This window comes from Scyliorhinus torazame, chromosome 20 (genome assembly GCF_047496885.1).
Source record: "Scyliorhinus torazame isolate Kashiwa2021f chromosome 20, sScyTor2.1, whole genome shotgun sequence".
In the NCBI taxonomy this organism is placed as follows: domain Eukaryota; kingdom Metazoa; phylum Chordata; class Chondrichthyes; order Carcharhiniformes; family Scyliorhinidae; genus Scyliorhinus; species Scyliorhinus torazame.
The window spans coordinates 100,825,040-100,846,949 of NC_092726.1; positions in this window are offsets into that span (position 1 = coordinate 100,825,040).

Sequence of the window (21,910 nt, forward strand, 5' to 3'; positions counted from 1 at the left end):
GCAGGAATGTTCCCTTCCAGTCGGGGAACACTTCAGCAGTCAAGGGCATTCAGCCTCTGATCTCCGGGTAAGCGTTCTCCAAGGCGAACTTCAGGACCCGCGACAACGCAGAATCGCCGAGCAGAAACTGATAGCCAAGTTCCGCACACATGAGTGCGGCCTCAACCGGGACCTGGGATTCATGTCGCATTACATTCATCCCCCACCATCTGGCCTGCAAAATCCTACCAACTGTCCTGGCTTGGTACAATTCACACCTCTTTAACCTGGGGTTACCCCATCTCTGGATCTGTAAAGATTTAATCACCTGCTAATACTCGCATTCCTAGCATTGTTTGGCATCTTTGAATTCGTCTATATATGTGTTTCTGGAACAGACCTCTTCATTCACCTGAGGAAGGAGCAGCGCTCCGAAAACTAGTGACATCGAAACAAACCTGTTGGACTTTAACCTGGTGTTGTAATACTTCGTACTTAGCTTTTATTGGTAGAGGGATTGAGTTTCTGCGGCGACCAGAATTGCACGCAATACTCAAAATGCGGCCGCACCAGAGTTTTCTACAGCTGCAACATGACCTCATGGCTCCGAAACTCAGTCATAAGAACATAAGAACATAAGAACTAGGAGCAGGAGTAGGACATCCGGCCCCTCGAGACTGCTCCATAATTCAATAAGATCATGGCTGATCTTTTATGGACTCAGCTCCACTTTCCGGCCCGAACACCATAACCCTTAATCCCTTAATTCTTCAAAAAACTATCTATCTTTATCTTAAAAACATTTAATGAAGGAGCCTCTACTACTTCACTGGGCAAGGAATTCCGTAGATTCACAACCCTTTGGGTGAAGACGTTCCGCCTAAACTCAGTCCTAAATCTACTTCCCCTTATTTTGAGGCTATGCCCCCTAGTTCTTCTTTCACCCGCCAGTGGAAACAACCTGCCCGCATCTATCCTATCTATTCCCATAATCATCTTATATGTTTCTATGAGATCCCCCCTCTTCCTTCTAAATTCCAACGAGTACAGTCCCAGTCTACTCAACCTCTCCTCGTAATCCAACCCCTTCAACCCTGGGATTAACCTAGTTAATCTCCTCTGCACACCCTCCAGTGCCAGTACGTCCTTTCTCAAGTAAGGAGACCAAAACTGAACACAATACTCCAGGTGTGGCCTCACTAACACCTTATACAATTGCAGCAGAACCTCCCTAGTTTTAAACTCCATCGCTCTCGCAATGAAGGACAAAATTCCATTTTCCTTCTTAATCACCTGTTGCACCTGAAAACCAACTTTTTGCGACTCATGCACTAGCACACCCAGGTCTCACTGCACAGCAGCATGTTTTAATATTTTATCATTTAAATAATAATCCCTTTTGCTGTTATTCCTACCAAAATGGATAACCTCACACATCAACATTGTATTCCATCTGCCAGGCCCTAACCCATTCACTTAGCTTATCCAAATCCCTCTGCAGACTTCCAGTATCCTCTGCAATTTTTGCTTTACCACTTATCTTAGTGTCGTCTGCAAACTTGAACACATTGCCCTTGGTCCCCAACTCCAAATCATCTATGTAAATTGTGAACAGTTGTGGGCCCAACACTTATCCCTGAGGGACACCACTAGCTACTGATTGCCAACCAGAGAAACACCCATTAATCCCCACTCTTTGCTTTCTATTAATTAACCAATCCTCTATCCATGCTACTACTTTCCCCTTAATGCCATGCATCTTTATCTTATGCAACAACCCTTTGTGTGGCACCTTGTCAAAGGCTTTCTGGAAATCCAGATATACCACATCCATTGGCTCCCCGTTACCTACCGCACTGGTAATGTCCTTCAAAAATTCCACTAAATTAGTTAGGCACGACCTGCCCTTTATGAACCCATGCTGCGTCTGACCAATGGGATAATTTCCATCCAGATGCCTCGCTATTTCTTCCTTGATGATAGATTCCAGCATCTTCCCTACTACCGAAGTTAAGCTCACTGGCCTATAATTACCCGCTTTTTGCCTACCTCCTTTTTTAAACAGTGGTGTCACGTTTGCTAATTTCCAATCCGCCGGGACCACCCCAGAGTCTAGTGAATTTTGGTAAATTATCACTAGTGCATTTGCAATTTCCCTAGCCATCTCTTTTAGCACTCTGGGATGCATTCATTCAGGTCCAGGAAACTTGTCTACCTTTAGCCGCATTAGCTTGCCCATCACTACCTCCTTGGTGATAACAATCCTCTCAAGGTCCTCGCCTGTCATAGCCTCATTTCCATCAGTCACTGGCGTGTTATTTGTGTCTTCCTCTGTGAAGACCGACCCAAAAAACCTGTTCAGTTCCTCAGCCATTTCCTCATCTCCCATTACTAAATCTCCCTTCTCATCCTCTAAAGGACCAAGATTTACCTTAGCCACACTTTTTTGTTTTATGTATTTGTAGAAACTTTTACTATCGGTTTTTATATTCTGAGCAAGTTTACTCTCACAATCTATCTTACTCTTCTTTATAGCTTTTTAGTAGCTTTCTGTTGCCCCCTAAAGATTTCCCAGTCCTCTAGTCTCTCACTGATCTTTGCTACTTTGTATGTTTTTTCCTTCAATTTGATACTCTCCCTTATTTCCTGAGATATCCACGGTCGATTTTCCCTCTTTTTACCGCCCTTACTTTTTGTTGGTATAAACCTTCGCTGAGCACTGTGAAAAATCGCTTGGAAGGTTCTCCACTGTTTCTCAACTGTTTCACGAGAAAGTCTTTGCTCCCAGTCTACCTTAGCTAGTTCTTCTCTCATCCCATTGTAACTCCTTTGTTTAAGCACAAAACACTAGTGCTTGATTTTACCTTCTCACCCTCCAACTGTATTTTAAATTCCGCCATATTGTGATCGCTCCTTCCGAGAGGCTCCCTAACTATGAGATCCTGAATCAATCCTGTCTCATTACACAGGACCAGATCTAGGACCACTTGTTCCCTCGTAGGTTCCATTACATACTGATCTAGGAAACTATCGCGAATACATTCTATAAACTCCTCCTCAAGGCTGCCTTGACCGACCTGGTTAAACCAATCAACAGATAGATTAAAATCCCCCATGATAACTGCTGTACCATTTCTACATGCATCTGTTATTTCTTTGTTTATTGCCTGCCCCACCGGGTTCCGTACCCCTCTATTCCCATTCTATTCCTGTATTTGTCAAGATGCCCCTTAAACGTCACTGTCGTCTCTGCTTCCACCACCTCCTCCGGCAGCGAGTTCCAGGCACCCACTACCCTCTGTGTAAAAATAATTGCCTCGTACATCTCCTCTTAACCTTGCCCCTCGCACCTTAAACCTATGCCACCTAGTAATAGACCCCTCTACCCTGGGAAAATGTCTCTGACTATCCACTCTGTCTATGCCCCTCATAATGTTGTAGACCTCTATCAGGTCGCCCCTCAACCTCCTTCGTTCCAGTGAGATTACTGCCATGTGTAAATCAATACCCTGCGCATTGATCATAGCCTGTCAAACTAACCTGTACATTGCTGGATTCCCTTGTGCCCTAGCAAGTTTATCTTTGCTCTCCCATCCAGACTGACTTGTTTTTACTTCTGTATGTATCTGGATGTGACCCCCTACAGAACCTGCACACTGAGACCCATTCCACTAGCCAATCCAGTTGTCACACTCTCGAACAGCCTGAGCAAACCCACCGCAAAGTTGTAGATTCCATTCCCATTCAGGTGCAACTCATCCGAGATTTATTGGTTGCGCCGGACCCAGGAACGGAATCACTGGCCGCGAAAATAAAGCCTATTCGCCCACACCATCTCTGTAGCAACCATTCATCTGCTATACCTCCCTTCATCTAATCCTCGCTGTCAAGGATCTGGAGATATTAACCTCGGACGTCATTCTTTTCAATCTGCTCGGATAACTGTAAATTATTGACGCAGGACCTCGTCCCTTTTTCTATCTCTGTCGTTGGTACCAATGTAACCCACGACCTCTGTCTGTTCCCACTCCACCTTCAGAATGCCCTGCAAGGGTTTGCCGATATTCATGACACTGGCACCAGTCAGGCCAAATGCCAACCTGGACTCAGAGATACGACAATAGAAACGCACATTGGACTTCTCACAGCGCAATGACCTTGTTTCTGGTGCATTCCCCAGATTAAACGTCGCTTCCAGCGTTTTGAAAACAGAAAAACTGTCCTTGAATGAGATGCATGCTGCGTCTTTCCTAATCTGCTGATTCCCCCTGATTATGACTGGTGGTCCCAAATTTGTACAATATAGATTAATGATCTGGAAGAAGGTACTGAAGGCACTGTTGCCAGGTTTGCAGATGAAACAAAGATCTTTAGAGGGACGGGTAGTATAGAGGAAGCAAGGGGACTTCATGTGGAAAAGTGTGAAGTTATACACTTTGGAAGGAGGAAGTTAGGCATAGACTATTTTCTAAATGGGGAAATGCTTCGGAAATCAGAAGCACAAAGGGACTTGGCTGTCCTTGTTCACGGTTCTCTTAAGTTTAACGTTCAGGTCCAGTGGGCTGTTAAGAAGGCAAATGCAATGTTAGCATTCATGTCAAAGCGCAAGAATACAAGACCAGTGTTGTGTTTCTGAGGCTTCTGAGGCTGTATAAGGCTCTGGTCAGACCCCATTGGGAGTATTGTGAGCATTTTTACGTATCTCAGGATGGATGTGCTGCCCTTGGAAAGGGTCCAGAGGAGGTTCACAAGAATGATCCGTGGATTGGGGAACTTGTCGAATGAGGGACGTTTGAGGACTCTGTGTCTGTACTCGTTGGAGTTTCGAAGGAATGAGAGGAGATCGTATTGAAACTTTCAAGATACTGCGAGGCCCGGATAGAATGGACGTGGGGAGGATGTTTCCAATTGTAGGAAAAACTAGAACCAAAGGACACTATCGCAGTCAAAATGGACGATCCTTTAAAACAGAGATGAGGAGGAATTTAGTCAGCCAGAGGGTGTTGAATCTGTGGAACTCTTTGCCGCAGAAGGCTGTGGAGGCAAAATCATTGAGTGTCTTTTAGACAGCGATAGATAGGTTTTTGATCAATAAGGTGATCAGGGGTTATGGGTAGACGGCAGGAGAATGGGGATGGGGAAATATCTGCAATGATTGAATGGCGGAGCAGACTCGATGGGCCGAGTGGCCCAATTCTGCTCCTATGTCTTATGGTCTTATTCCTTCTTTAATTGCAAATATAATACTCCACATTTTCTACACTATCTTCCCTCTCCACACCTTAAATTACCCTCCACTACTTTCACCTCTTCACAATTCTGTTCTGTTCCCCTCATCTCTCATCTCCTTTTCCGCCTTCATTCTCCACACCTTTTTTCAACCTCTCGGTTTCCACTCTTACTTTACCTCCCAGCCACTCTTCAGTTGCCAACAATCCACTCTGTGAGCTTCCCGACATGTTGCACTATTTCACTCTCCTCCCATATCAATCTATTCATCTCGTGTACTTTCCTTTCCTCTCAATATATTTCCTATCTTCTCTCCACCTCTCTAATGCCCATTACTCTACCCTCATCTCGTGTTATTCAACTCTCAGTTCGACTAGAATTTGCAAATGTAAAATGTATAAATGTAAAGGGGACGAAGATCATAACAGACTCCACGGGGCGGGGTAGACGCAGGGAGGTCAGGTAATATTTAATGAGTGGGAGTATAACGTGACGGATTTTGTTTGACAGACTCAAAAGAGGCATCATAATGCTAAAGTTGCCAATTTAAACTGTTGTTTCACACAAAAGCGTGATATATATTTGGCACCAACGCAATTTACATTACGAGAAGTACTTATACATAGCCTGCTATTCAACCATTTCAGTGTCGTTTCCAATTGTAAATACCACGATTTATGACCAACATAAATATCTTTCAGTTAATACCACCGATCCATTATGAAAGTACTTTGCCTGGCAATAATTCAGAGACTTTTAATGTTTTCCATGAAACGTTGAAGATGGAACAACATTTAAGGAAGTTAATCAATATGAAATTGATTATCATCCAAAGGTATGCGGAGGCACAGGTACTACTGAGGAAACAGGGGGTGACAGAAATCTTGGGCAGGCTAGGAGGTGGGCCAAGAAGTAGCAGATTGAATACAATGGGGAAAAGAGTGAGGTCGTGCACTTTCGTAGGAAGAATGGAGGCATAGAGTATTTTCTAAATGTAGAAATGCTGAGAAAACGAGAAGCACAAGTCCGAGCCGAAGATTACCTGAACATTAATGTGCAGGTTCAGTCGGCAGTTCGGAAGGCAAATGCAATGGTAGCATTAATGTTGAGAGGATAGAATACAAGAGCAGTGATGTACGGCTGTGCCTGTAGAAGGTTATGGTCAGACCCCATTAGGAGTATTGTGAGAAGTTTGGGGCCTAGTATCTAAGGCAGTATGTGTTCGTCTTGGAAACAGTCCAGAGGAGGTTCGCACGGATGACCGCTGGAATGGAGAGCCTGCCGTTTGGAGCAGTTGGGGACACTGGATCTGTATTCGTTGGAGTTTAGAAGGAAGAAGGGGACCTTTTTGAAGCTTACAGAACACTGAGCAGCCTGGATAGATTGGTCGTTGAGAGGATGTTTCCAGCGTTAGGACAAACTGGTGTCTTTCTGCATTTGAATAATATTCAGGGCCTTTATTCAGCCCAGCAATGTATAACATCAATTTTCCCTACATGATATTCCATCTGTCAAGCCTTTGTTCATTCACCCAATCTGTCTATGTCCCTCTGTAACTCTGTTCCACCCTCACCACTTGTCCTCCAAGTTATTGCAGCGTGAGCAGGGCCGAGCAGAGAAGAGATGTGAGAATTAGAGCCACAAACAAATAACAGTGTCGCAAAGAGTGGAGGTAAATTGAAGATGGGGCAAAGTGAAATCGATTTGCGATAAAAGGAAGACAGAATAAGAGAGAAAATAGTTTTGGAAACGTGAATGGGGAAGGTCCAGAAAAAGATAATCTGGGGAAATTGAAAGAAAGAAAGGAGAGGGATCTTTAATAAGAATAAGGACTGTGAGCGCGACATTGTGAGTGAGGGGATGTTGCGAGGGAATGGGCAACACGTGACCAGTATTCAAATGCAAAAACGGTGTTGCTCGCCCCGGTTTTGAAATGAGCAACATTGTATAGTTAACTTTAGTCGGCATCTTCGAGCTCCGAGCCTGATCCTAAGATTGTGATGTAATCCCCAATGAGACTTACAGTGAGAGCGCAGCTGCTCTCAGTAACTTCTTTGTTGAGCAACCTGTGAAAAACATCATTAGGAATGTACAGACCTCGCATCACTGATCATCCAGTTTAATATAAATAAACCGTTCATGACCCTTTACTGTGTCAAACACCAGGGGACAGATCTTCACCAACACCAGCACGATTCCTTGACACAGAAAATGCGTTGGACAGAATCTTCCGAGTCAGCAGCTGTGTACTATCCTGTACTCGCAACGGTCGGCGTTCCTGGTAAATTACTTTTAGATCTTGACATTTTGAACTTGTTTCTGTATAATTTTCAAAACCGTCCAAATGTATTGCGTTGACCTTCAACTTTGAGCTAAACATGGTGATGATTTTTTAATGCTCTTCAGTTTGAACATTAGAATAACTATCTGATCTGGAAAACTCATTGTAGATTATCTCTGAAGGCGTCCTCTGTCCCACTGCATTACAGTGCGGATACTTTTTTTAATTCACAGACATTTGCATTTTGATATGTTTTCTCAGATAATTTATATTTGTCAGATATTCTGCAACACCCTTTTCCGCCCCTTTGGACTCTCTTACCTCCGACCAGCTGCATGTTTAATGATGAACTGCCTTTCAAATGTAGCGCAGTGTTTTCTTTCTGCTCCTTTCCGCTCCGTTTCCTATCATCGTTCCAGAGCGGTAGATCAGACTGCTCATTTTTATCATTGGTTTGTTCTCTGGCGGTCTGTTCATCATTCTTATTTTCTGTCCCCTCAAACCACTAACCGTGGACATTATCGGCTCCAACTCGGCTTTCTACCCAGCTTTAATGTATCCATTGAAACAGCTAATCCAACGCCCTCTGACGTCTCAAACACAGCATTACAGCTGAGAGGTGATAATCCACAATGTACGTCAACATCCAGCACTGGGTATTCAGGAGATTAACGCAGAACGCCGGGGGGGGGGGGGTGGTGGGGGTATCAGGACATGGAACTTCAACTGAACCTGATTGTAGCAGATTCTCTATGTTGAGTGTTGACTAGTGAGAGAATCACAGAATGATATCATAGAATCATAGAGTTTACAGTGAATAAGGAGGCCGTTCAGCCCATCGAGCCTGCACCGGCCCTTGGAAAGAGCAGCCCACTTAAACCTATCTCCGTAACCCAGTATCCCCACCTAACCCTTTTTGGACACCAAAGCAATTTATCATGGCCAATCCACCTAACCTGTACATCTTTGGACTGTGGGAGGAAACCGGAGCACCCGGACGAAACCCAGGCACACACGGGGAGAGCGTGCAGACTCCGCACAGACAGTGACCCAAGCCTGATTCGAACCTGGGACCCTGGCGCGGTGAAGCAACAGTGCTAACCACGATGCTACCGCTCCGTTCTTTTCGCATTATCACCTTCCCGGACTATAGCCTGGCGGTAGCACAGTATTCAAGACTGTTGCTTCACAGCTCCAGAGTCCCAGGTTCGATTCCCGGCTTGGATCACTGTCTGCACGGAGTCTGCACGTTCCCCCCGTGTCTCCGTGGGGTTCCTCCGGGTGCCTCGGTTTCCTCCCGAAAGTCCCGAAGTATGTGCCTGTTAAATGTGAATTTGACTTTCTGAATGTTCTCTCTGTGTACCGAAGCATGTGGCGACTTCCACAGTAACCTCATCGCAGTGTTCAGTGCGCCTGCCTGTGACATTATTATTCTAACTGGTTTCTATTCTCCTTCTCACAGTGAACATCGTCACAATCGCAATCCTGTCTTTCAAAAACTGTGGCCTCTCCAAATGCATCTCCCGCTATCTGGTAGCGATGGCGGCAGCCGATCTCATGGTTATTGTCTGGAATGTAATCTTACATCGCATTGCTGAAATATATTGGGATTACACTTTCCTGCTCTACACTCCCGTGTGCAGATTCATTCTCTTCATGTCTCCCGCCGCAATCGACATTTCTGTTTGGTTGACGGTCTCTTTTACCTTTGATCGCCTGGTGGCCATTTGCTGTCAGAAGCTGAAAACAAAATATTGCACCGAGAAAACCGCTGTTGTTGTTATCACCACTGTGAGCTCGCTGCTCTGCTTGAAGAACATTCCCCGGCCCTTCTTGTATTCCTCCTATTCCAGCTCGATGCCACGGGGATGCAGGCTGCCCACACATGTTTTCACTGAGCCGATTTGGATAGCATATTCTTGGATTGAGCAGCTGCTAATCCCAGTGATTCCATTCTTTCTGATTTTGTTCTTTAATATTGTCACCGTCAGACGCATTTTAATCGCCAGTCGCGGCCGAATGAGCCTCCGGCAGCACAGCAGTGACAGGGATGAAAAGGATCCTGAGCTGATGAACCGGAGACGATCCATTGTGTTACTCTTTGCAATATCCAGTAGTTTTATCCTGCTCTGGATGACAACAGTTATATATTTCATCCACGTTAGAATTACGTCGGCCTTCAAGAGCAGATCGCTATTTACTACCTATCCTTATTTTCAACAGGCTGGGATTATGCTGCAGCTTCTGAGCTCCTGCACCAACACAGCTATTTACACAATCACCCAGAGAAAGTTCAGAAACCTGCTGCTCAGTGCGATCAAATATCCCTTTACACTGATAGGGAAATTAGCGAAATTTTGGGGGAAACATTACTGAAAACGGGACTCCCATTCTCCTTGTCCCATTTCAAGTACATGACAATTATCATCCAACATTACAAAATCCAATCAGCAGAAGGTCAAATAATTTTAACTAATGTTTTAAAATAATCTATTTGTTTTAAAAATTAACCAGCATTTAATTGACCAATATCTGGAATCCAATGAGTGAAGAAAATACATCCAATACGCGAAGCCCACTCAAATACTGCAAATTGTTCATTTGTCAAATTACTTCACAACACTGAAAAAAATGTACAAATCAAATGCGTCCAATTGGATATTGATGCTTATTTCCACCGAACCATTTTACTAATTAATCCCAGTTTATGGCCCATTTTTCCGTCATCCTCTTCACTTATTATGAGGTTACTTAACACATACTCATTATTTAGTACCGGAAATAATTCAATAAATGTTAGACAATTTTAAACGAAAAATGTATGTGGCGGGATTCTCCCAGCCCGGCGCCAGGCCAGAGAATCCCCGCGAACGGGCATCGCCGCCCCAACGCCGGCGTGATTCTCCGCAGTGCAAGTTTTCCTTCTCATCAGGGACGCCCCCTCGTACACGGAGGCAATAATGCTGCTGAAGAGACAATATGTAAAGTCTGTAAATGAGGTGTATGCGAGGCACTTTCTTGCCACGAGGAGACAACGCCCTGGGGAATCACTAGCCGAATTCCTGCATGCCTTGCGGGTACTCGGGCGGAACTGTGCTTGCCAGGCGGTATCGGCTACCACACGGAGCTGCTGATCAGGGACGGCTATGTCCCAGATGTGAAATCGAATTACATCCACCAGCGATTGCTAGATTGTACACTCGGCCTCCCAGAGACAGTGCAGCTCTCAAACTCGCTGGATGTCGCCTTCCAGAACATGGAGGCCTACACCTCCGACCACACGGCACCCCCGTGGACCTCGTGGGCGCCGCCATCATCCGACTCGAGTGCGGCCCAATCATCTGCTGCACAGCAGCCTGCCAACGCCGGAAGCCGAAGTGCTACTTTTGCGGCCAGGGTAAGCACCCCAGACAACGCTGCCCTGCACGGAACGCAGCTTGCAACGGGTGTGGGAGGAATGGCCACTTTGCGAAAGCCTTCCAGGTCCGAGCTCGCCCTAAAACACCTGGGCCAAGCTGCGCTGCCAGCTGCCCATCGGAGCCGCCCCCAGCTGCCGCGCCACCCGCCGTGTGTGACCCGTGGGCCCTGCCATCTTCGCGCCATTTTCGATTTCGCCCGCCACGCGGGACCCATGGAGGCCGACTTCTTTGCCGCTATCTTGTACTCCACCCGCCATGCGTGAACTAGGGGGCCGCCATCTTTGACGCCATCTCCGATGCCACCCACTATGCGCGACTCATGGGGGCCACCATCTTGGGACTACTCCGCAGCCTCCCAGGAGCCCTGCTCACCCGGTAGTACACTGGCGGCCTCTACCTCCGACACGCCTACCCATCACCTTCTGAAGCTCGCCGCCATCACGCTCGACCAGTCCCGGCCTCATCACCTCACAAAATGTACAATGACCGTCCAGATCAATGGGCACGAGATAGCCTGCCTTTCCGACTCCCGGAGCACAGACAGCTTCATACACCCAGATACTGTAAGGCACTGCCCCCTCCCTATTTTACCAACTAACACAAAATCTCCCTGGCTTCCGGATCACATTCAGTAGAAATCCGGGGTACTGTGTCGCGACCCTTAATGTACAAGGCGTACAGTACACTCACTTTAAACTCTACGTCCTTCCCCTTTCTGGTGCTCGACTTCCAGTGTCACCTCCAACGCCTTACTTTGAAGTTCGATAGACCCGTGCCCCCCCCCTCACCGTCTGTAGCCTCGCGACCATTAAGGTCGCCCACCCTCGCTCTTTGCTAACCAAACCCCGGACTGTAAGCCCATCACTACTAGGAGCTGACGAGACAGTGTCCGGGACGGGGCCTTTATCGGATCAGAGGTCCAGCGACTCCTACGAGAGAAGATCATTGAGGCTAGTACCAGCCCCTGCAAAGCCCAAGTGGTGGTCGTCAAGACTGGGGAGAAGCACCAGATGGTCAGCGACTACAGTCAGACCATCAATCAGTACACACAGCTCGATGCGTACCCTCTCGCATATCTGGCACGGTCAACCAGATTGTGCAGTATCGATTCTTCTCCACAGTTGACTTGATGTCAACATAGAACCAGCTCCCTATCCGCCCGGATGACCGCCAATGCACTGCCTTTGAGACCGAGGCCGATGACCGCCTCTACCACTTCCTCAGGGTTCCCTTCGGCGTCACCAATGGGGTCTCGGTTATCCAATGAGAAATGGACCGAATGGTTGACCAGTGCGGGCTGCGGGCCACGTTCCCGTAATTAGATAATGTCACCATCTGCAGCCATGACCAGCAGGACCATGACGAAAACCTTCGGCACTTCCTCCACACCGCTAAACTCCCAAAACTCACCGATAATAAGGAAAAATGCGTTTTACACACAACCCGCCTAGCCATCCTTGGCTGAGTTGTGGAAAACGGATTCCTAGTGCCCGACCCCGACCGCATGCGCCCCCTCCTGGAACTCCCCCTCCCCCATGGCCACAGGACCCTGAAGACATGCCTGGGGTTCTTCTCTTACTATGATCAGTGTGTCCCCAATTATGCGGACAAGGCCCATCCACTTATTAAATGCACCATTATTCCCCTGACGGCTGAGGCCCGCCTGGTCTTCAACCGCATCAAGGCAGATATTGCCAAAAGCCTCGATGCACGCTGTGGATGAGTCCATCCGTTCCAGGTGGAGAGCGATGCGTCTGAATTTGCTCTGGCCGCTATTCTCAACCAGGCGGGCAGGCCCGTGGCTTTCTTCTCCCGTACCCTCCATGCCTCCGAAATTCGACACTCCTCCGTCAAAAAGGAAGCCCAAGCCATTGTAGAACCTCTGATACATTGGAAACATTACCTGGCCGGCAGGCGATTCACTCTTCTCACTGACCAATGTTCGGTTGCCTTCTGGTTTAACAATACACAGCAGGGCAAAATCAAGAACGACAAGATTCTGTGGTGGAGGATCGAGCTCTCCACCTACAACTACGATATCTTGTATCGACCCGGGAAGATCAATGTGCCCCCAGATGCCCTATCCCACGGTACATGTGCCAGCGCACAAGTAGACCGACTTCGGGCCTTCCACAAGGACCTCTATCACACGGGGGTCACCCGTGTTTTTTACTTTATCAAGGCATGCAACCTGCCTTTCTCCATCGAGGAGGTCAGGACCGTGACCAGGGACTGCCAGGTCTGCGCGGTGCAAACCACACTTCTATAGTCCAGACAGGGCGCACCTGGTAAAGGCCTCTCGCCACTTTGAGCGCCTCAGTATCGACTTCAAAGGGCCCCTCCACTGACCGTAACGTGTACTTCCTCAACGTCATTGATGAGTACTCAGGTTTCCCTTTCGCCATAACGTGCCCTGACATGACCGCTGCCACCATCATCAAGGCCCTGCATAGTATTTTCCTCTTGTTTGGGTTCCCCACCTCCATCCATAGCGATCTGGGTTCCTCCTTCACGAGCGACGAGTTGCGTCAGTTCCTGCTTAGCCAGGGCATCGCCTCTAGCAGGGCGACCAGCTACAACCCCCGGGGCAACAGACAGGTGGAGAGGGATAACGCGACGGTCTGAGAGGCCGTCCTCCTGGCCCTATGGTCTAGAAGTCTCCTCGTCTCCCGCTGGCAGGAGGTCCTCCCCGATGCATAGGGGCATAGGTTTAAGGTGAGAGGGGCAAGGTTGAGAGTAGATGTACGAGGCAAGTTTTTTACGCAGAGGGTAGTGGGTACCTGGAACTCGCTACCGGAGGAGGTAGTGGAAGCAGGGACGATAGGGACATTTAAGGGGCATCTTGACAAATATATGAATAGGATGGGAATAGAAGGATACGGACCCAGGAAGTGGAGAAGATTGTAGTTTAGCCGGGCAGTATGGTCGGCACGGGCTTGGAGGGCCGAAGGGCCTGTTCCTGTGCTGTACATTTCTTTGTTCTTTGTTCTTTGTTGATGCGCTCCACTCCATCTGGTCGCTCCTGTGCACTGCCACCAACGAGACCCCTCACAAACATATGTTTGCCTTCCCCACGAAATCCACCTCCAGGGTCTAGCTCCCGTCCTGGCTGACAGTCCCAGGGCCCGTCCATCTCGGGAAGCATGCGAGGAGCCATAACTCAGATCCCCTCATCGAGAAGGTCCTGCTCCTCCAGGCCAACCCAGAATATGCCTACGTGGCACATCATGACGGGCGACAGGACACAGTTTCCCTCCGGGATTTGGCACCTGCAGGTTCCCCAGCGACCACCCCCACCACCCCCGACCCTACAGCGTATACCCCCATCTCTACCCACCTACCTCAAGGACTGGCACCCGCAGGCCACCGGCGACCATCACCACCACCCCCGCCCATACACCCCCCCCCCTCCATCGACTCAGCTACTGGGTGAGGAAGAGGACAACACGCTCCCGGTGTACGTCTCGACACCGGTGCCCACACCACAGCCGGGACTGAGGCGATCACGGCGGAAGGTCAAGGCCCCCGACAGAATTAATCTAAAAGTCCACTTCACCCCCGCTGGACTCTTCTTTTTAACAGGGGGTGAATGTGGTAAACAACTGTAGTGTATAATATGTGTATTGTGGTAAACGGCTACTTTATTACATATAATGTGGTAAACCACTGCCCGATGGCTCCGCCTCACCTCGCGCTCGGTATAAAGGTGGCTGGCACCGCCTCCCCTCGGGCTCGGTATAAATGTGGCTGGTCTCCGCCTCTGACCCAGTTCGGCATCAGAGGCCAGGAGGCTTTCTGTTTAGTCTATTAAAGCGTCAGTTACGTCCACTACTCGTCTTGTGTTCATTGATGGCACATCATGGGGGAGGGGGTTCGGACCCCAGGGGGAACCAGGGGGGACCTCCGATGTTGCCTGGCCCGCGATCGGGACCCACCGATTGGCGGGTGGGCCTCTGTGGCTGGGGGCCTCCATTCCTGCGCGCCCGCCCCTGTCCCTGTGCCAAGTTGCATCGCGGCCGGCGCATTGAAGGAGGCCTCTGCGCGTGCGCTATTTGGCTCTGGAGCCACTGTGCATGTCCTCGTTGGTGCCGGCGCAACTGCGCATGGGCGGATCCTATGGTGCCCAGTTCGAAAATGAAATGAAAATGAAATGAAATGAAAAACGAATGAAATGAAATGAAATGAAAATCGTTTATTGTCACGAGTAGGCTTCAATGAAGTTACTGTGAAAAGCCCCTAGTCGCCACATTCCGTCGCCTGTTCGGGGAGACTGGTACGGAAATCGAACCGTTCTCCTGGCCTTTCCTTGGTCTGCTTTCAAAACCAGCGATTTAGCCCAGTGTGCTAAACCAGCCCCAGTTCGCGCCGGGATCTGCAGCTGGAGCGGCGCGAACCGCTCCAATGCCTTGTTGGGGCCAGAATTAGACGTGGGAGCGACCCCTTCACGTAAAATGCGATGGCGTTTACGATGGGTGGACACGGCCGTGGGATTAGAGACTCCTGCCCCCAGTATTGATTGTCCTGAGAACATGCTTACACTTCAAACATTTTTTTGGTCGATCTGCAACAATGGTCATTACATTTGAAGTCAAGGTGTTATTCTAATAACAGAAAGAAACAGCGAATGAGGCAGTTCAGAGGAGCAGTTCAAACTGACATGCTGCAGTCTATGTGGGCTGATTTAGAATATGGTTCGAGATGCCAGAAGCCGGACGGGTAGTAGCGATGGAATTGAAACATTGCCGCAGAGAAGAGAATCATCAGTTGCATTGTGCTGCAGGATGAACACGTGATGGAGATGAAATGGGGGAGGGTGCTGAACTCCCACGTGTTTAACGCTGTAGACCCTCATTGTAATAGCTTCTGGGGGAGGGCAACAATATGTTGAAGTGGAACGGCGGTGGTCAATATCGAATAGTAATTGCTGTAGAGATACGTCATTGGGAGTAGGCCAAGCTGCGGGTTCCTTGGAGAGCTTGAAAATGGTCCGGTGAAGGGAAGAAAATGAGATGGATGTTGCATGATGAGTGGAGGAATGATAGTGGAGGTGTGGAGGTGGTTATTTAGTAGGCAGAAGAGGTGGAAAAGTGGATAATGAAGGCAATGAAACGGCGTGGCTTAAATTGCGTATATTCGAGTTTCAAAGGTTTGGTAGCCGTAAGGGAACGGATTAAGGCATTGCTGTCTGGAGAATGTGCAAGTGTGGGTGTGGACAGGGAGTGATATTAGGAGCGGTGGAGTGGAAAGCTTTGGTCAAGTATTTTGTGGACAGGATGGCTGATTATTTGGAGGGGCTAATAGATTACTTGAAGATATGAGACAGAGGGTGTGGATAGGTATGGAAGGGAACCGACGATAATGGTGTTCAGTGTGAAGATATGTAGGGGGGAAGGGGTGTGACAACAGAAGGCCAAGACGGCGAGGGGTTTTGTACAGGACCGTGCTAGGACTGATTGGCTAGATTGCGCTGGGGAGTCTCTGGACGACAGTGGACTATGGAGTTGGGAATAAACGGAACAGAAGGATTAAAGCAGTTGGAGGTGGACGTAGATAGGAGAGAGTGAATGGTGTTTGGGGAAGCAGGGTGCAGGCACAGACGGGGTGTTTAGATACATATAGAATACATAGAAGATAGCAGCAGGAAGAGAACCTTTGGCCCTTCGAGCCCGCTCCGCCATTCATCGCGATCATGGCAGATCATCCAACTCAATAGCCTAATCCTGCTTTCTCCCCATAGCCTTTGATCCCATTCTCCCCAAGTGATATCCAGCCGCTTCTTGAATATATTCAAAGTTTTAGCATCAGCTACTGCCTGTGGTAATGAATTCCACAGGCTCACCACTCTTTGTGTGAAAAAATGTCTTCTTATATCTGTCCGAAATGATTTAGCCTGATCCCCAGACTGTGACCCCTAGTTCTGGACACACACCATTGGTAACATCTTCGCTGCATCTACCCTGTCTAGTCCTGTTAGATGTTATCAGTCTCTATGAGATCCCCCCTCATTCTTCTGAAATCCAGCGAGAACAATCCCAACCTAGTCAAACTCTCCTCACATGACAATCCCGCCATCACTGGAATTAAACTGGTAAACCTTCGCTGCAATTCCTCGAGAGCAAAAACATTATTCCTCAGAGAAGGAGACCAAAACTGTATACAATACTCCAAGTGTGGCCTCACCAAGGCCCTGTACAATTGCAGCAACACATCCCTGCTTCTGTATTCGAAACCTCTCGCAATGAAGGCCAACATATCATTAGCCTTCTTTTTTTTAAATTTGGAGTACCCAATTCATTTTTCCAGGTAAGGGGCAATTTGGTGTGTTCAATCCACCTAACCTGCACATCTTTGGGTTGTGGGGGCGAAATCCAGGCAAACACGGGGAGAATGTGCAAAGTCCACACGGACAGTGACCCAGAGCCGGGATCGAACCTGGGACCTCGGCGCCATGAGACTGCAGTGCTACCACTGCGCCACCGTGCTGCCCACCATTAGCCTTCTTTAACGACTGCTGCACAAGCATACTTGCCTTCAGCGAATGGTGCGCAGGAACACCCAGGCCCCACTGCACACTCCCCTCTCCCAACCATTCAGCTAGTAATGTGCCTTTCTGTTTTTACTTCCAAAATGAATAACCTCACATTTATCCAAATTATACTGCATCTGCCATTAGTTTGTCCACTCGCCCAACCTCCAGATCTTGCTGTAGGATCCCTGCATCCTCGTCACAATTCACCCTCCCACCTAATTTGGTATCCTCTGCAAACCTTGAGGTGTTACATTTTGTTCCCTCATCCAAATCATTAATATATATTGTGAATTTCTGGGGTCCCAGCACCGATCCCTGTGATATCCCACTGGTTACTGTCTGCCAACTTGAAAAGGATCTATCAACCCCTAGTCGTTGTTTCATCTCTGCCAATCAGTTTTCTATCTACCTCAATACATTTCCTCCAATCCCATGCGTTTTAATTTTGCACAATAATCTCTCATGCGGGACATTGTCAACCGCCTTATGAAAGTCCAAATATATCACATCGACTGGATCGCCCTTGTCAACTGTACTGGTGACCTCTTCAAAAATTATAACAGATTTATCAAGCATGACTTTCCCTTCATAACTCCATGCTGAGTCTCACTGATCTTGACACTGTCTTCTAAATGTTCCGCTATTAAGTCCTTGATAATGGATTCAAGCATTTTCTCCACTACCGATGTTAGGCTGACTGTTCTATACTTCCCTGTTTTCTCTCTCCCTCCCTTTTTGAATGTCGGAGAGACGTGAGCTACCCTCCAATCTGCAGGACACTTCCAGAGTTTATAGAATCCCGGAAGATGACCACCAATGATCCACTGTTTCCAGAGCCACCTCTTTAAGCACTCCGGGATGCAGATTCTCAGGCCCTGGGCATTTATCCGCATTCAATTCCATCAGTTTTCCCTGCACCATTTCTCTACTAATGTTTATCTCCCTCAGTTCTTCCTCTAACTGAACCTTTCATTCTCCAACATTTCTGGGATCTGATTTGTGTCCTCATTTGTGAATATAGAACCAAATTATGTATTCAATTGCTGAGCCATTTCTTTGTCCCTTATTATGCATTCCCCTGTTTCTGTCTGTAGTGGGCCCACATTTCATTTTACCAATCTCTTTCTCTTCACATATCTGTCGAAACCTTAAGCGCCAGTCTTTATGGTCTCTTCTAGCTTCCTTTCCTATTGTACTTTCCCCTTCTTCATCAATCCCTTCGTCCTTCTTTGCTGAATTCTAAACTGCTCCCAATCCTCAGCCCTATTATTTTTCTTGGCCGATCTGCATGCTTCTTCCTTGTCTCGTATGCAATTCATAATTTCCTTTGTAAGCCATGGATTGGCCCTCTTACCCCCTTTCCTTTTGTGCCAGACAGGAATGAACAGTTGCTGTCGTTCCTCCAGGCGTTTCTTGAAAATTTGCCATTGTCTATCCACTGTCATCCTTTAACGTAACTCTCCCCAATTCATCAAGGCCGACTCACGGCTCATATCCTCATAGTTCCCTTTATTCTGATTCAGCACACTAGTCTCCGAATCAACTATATATGACACCCCCTAATGTTTTTTGTCCCTTGGTATTTCTCAGCTCATACAGATTCCACATGGTCAGAGCTATATCCTTTCTCACTATTGTGTTAATTTCCTCTTAAACCAGCAGCGCCACGCTAGGTCCTTTTCTTTTATACCTGTCTTCCTAAATACTGAGAACCCTGGGACATTCAGTTCCCATCCGTGTTCACACTGCAGCCATATCTCCGTAGTCCCAATTATATCATGCGCATTGATATAGTTCTGCACGATTCTTCATCCACTTTATTGCAAATGCTCCGTGCATTAAGGCACAGAGCTTCAAAGTTGGTATTTTTCACAATGTTTTTCTTGCTCCCAATATTTTTCTCCACTGCCCTGTTTGAATTTTGGCCTCTGTTTCTCCACCTATCACTTTTCTTATTCATTTTTCTACCTTTTGCTTTTGCCCTTGCGCCTTCGTGCGCTCTGTCTCCTTGCATGGGTTCCCTCCCCCTTGGCATATTAGTTTAAACCGTCCCCAACCGGTCTGGGAAATACCCCCCACCCCCCCCCCCCCCCCCACTCACCAGACATCAATTCCAGACCTGCCCAGGTTTAGCCGGTCCAGTTTGTGCAGGTCCCACCCCCACCAGAACCGGTCCCAATTCGCCAGGAATCTGAAACCATCCTCCTGACACCATCTCTTCAGCCACGTATTCACCCTATATATCCTGTCATTTCTCCTCTGACAGTAACGTGACACCGGGAGTTATCCTGAGATTACTACCTTTGAGGTCCAATCTATTTGTGGAATGATCCAGAGCCATAGGGATAAGCCATAGGAAGTGGGATCTGTTCCTGGAATGATCCAGAACAACAGGGAAAGTCTGGGGCAGTGGGATATGTTTGTAGAATTATCCAGGACATTAGGGAGAGGCTGGGGCAGTGGGATCTGTTCGTGCAATTATCCACGACATTAGGGATAGGTTGGGGCAGTGATATCTGTTTGTGGAATGATCCAGGACATTAGGGAGAGTCTGGGGCAGTGGGATCTGTTTGTGGAATGATCCAGGACCATAGAGAGAGGCTGGGCAGTGGGATCTGTTTCTGTAATGATCCAGTACAATAGGGAGAGTCTGGGGCAGTGGGATCTGTTTCTGTAATGATCCAGTACAACAGAGAGAGTCTGGGCAGTGGGATCTGTTTGTGAAATTATGCACGGCAATCGGGAGAGTCTGGGGCAGTGGGATATGTTTGTGGAATGATCCAGAACAATGGAGAGAGGCTCGGGCAGTGGGATCTGTTTGTTGAGTGATCCAGGACCAAAGAGAGAGGCTGGGGCTGTGGGATCTGTTTGTGAAATGATCCAGAACAATAGAGAGAGGCTGGGGCAGTGGGATATGTTTGTGGAATGATCCAGAACAATAGAGAGAGGCTGGGGCAGTGACATCTGTTTGTTGAATGATCCAGAACCATAGAGAGAGGCTGGGACAGTGGGATCTGTTTGTGGAATGATGCAGGACCATAGAGAGAGGCTGGGGCAGTGGGATCTGTTTGTGGAATGATCCAGGACAATAGGGAGAGGCTGGGGCAGTAGGATCTGTTTGTGGAATGATGCAGGCCCATAGAGAGAGGCTGGGGCAGTGGGATCTGTTTGTGGAATGATCCAGGACGATAGGGAGAGGCTGGGGCAGTGGGATCTGTTTGTGGAATGATCCAGGACAATAGAGAGAGGCTGGGGAAGTGGGATCTGTTTGTGGAATGATCCAGGACAATAGGGAGAGGCTGGGGCAGTGGGATATGTTTGTGGAATTATCCAGGACATTAGGGAGAGGCTGGGGCAGTGGGACCTGTTTGTGGAATTATCCAGGACATTAGGGAGAGGCTGGGGCAGTGGGATCTGTGTGTGGAATGATCCAGGACAATAGGGAGAGGCTGGGGCAGTGGGATCTGTTTGTGGAATGATCCAGGACATTAGGGAGAGGCTGGGGCAGTGGGATCTGTGTGTGGAATGATCCAGGACCATGGAGAGAGGCTGGGGCAGTGGGACCTGTTTGTGGAATGATCCAGGACAATAGGGAGAGGCTGGGGCAGTGGGATCTTTTTGTGGAATTATCCAGGACATTAGGGAAAGGCTGGGGCAGTGGGACCTGTTTGTGGAATGATCCAGGACCATAGAGAGAGGCTGGGGTAGTGGGATCTGTTTGTGGAATGATCCAGGACCATAGAGAGAGGCTGGGGCAGTGGGACCTGTTTGTGGAATTATCCAGGACAATAGGGAGAGGCTAGGGCAGTGAGATCTGTTTGTGGAATGTTCCAGGACATTAGGGAGTGCCTGGGCAGTGAGATCTGTTTGTGGAATGATCCAGTCCAATAGGGAGAGTCTGGGGCAGTGAGATCTGTTTGTGGAATGATCCAGGACATTAGGGAGACGCTGGGGCAGTGGGATCTGTTTGTGGAATGATCCAGGACAATAGGGAGAGGCTGGGGCAGTGGGACCTGTTTGTGGAATGATCCAGGACATTAGGGAGAGGCTGGGGCAGTGGGACCTGTTTTTGGAATGATCCAGTTCAATAGGGAGAGTCTGGGACAGTGGGATCTATTTGTGGAACGATTCAGGACAATAGGGAGAGGCTGGAGAAGTGGGATCAGTTTGTGGAATGGTCCAGGGCAACAGGGAGAGGCTGGGGGAGTGGGATCAGTTTGTGGAATGGTCCTGGGCAACAGGGAGAGGCTGGGGGAGTGGGATTAGTTTGGGGATTGACACTGGGCTACGGGGAGGGTGGAGCAGGTGGATTAGTTTGGGGAAAGAGACAGGGCTATGGGGAGAGAGTGGGGCAGTGGGATTAGTTTGGGGCTTGACACAGGGCTATGGGGGAGAATGGGGCAGTGGGAAAAGTCTGGAGATTCATACAGGACAATGGAGGGGGAGAGTAGGGCAGCGTGATTAGTTTGTGGA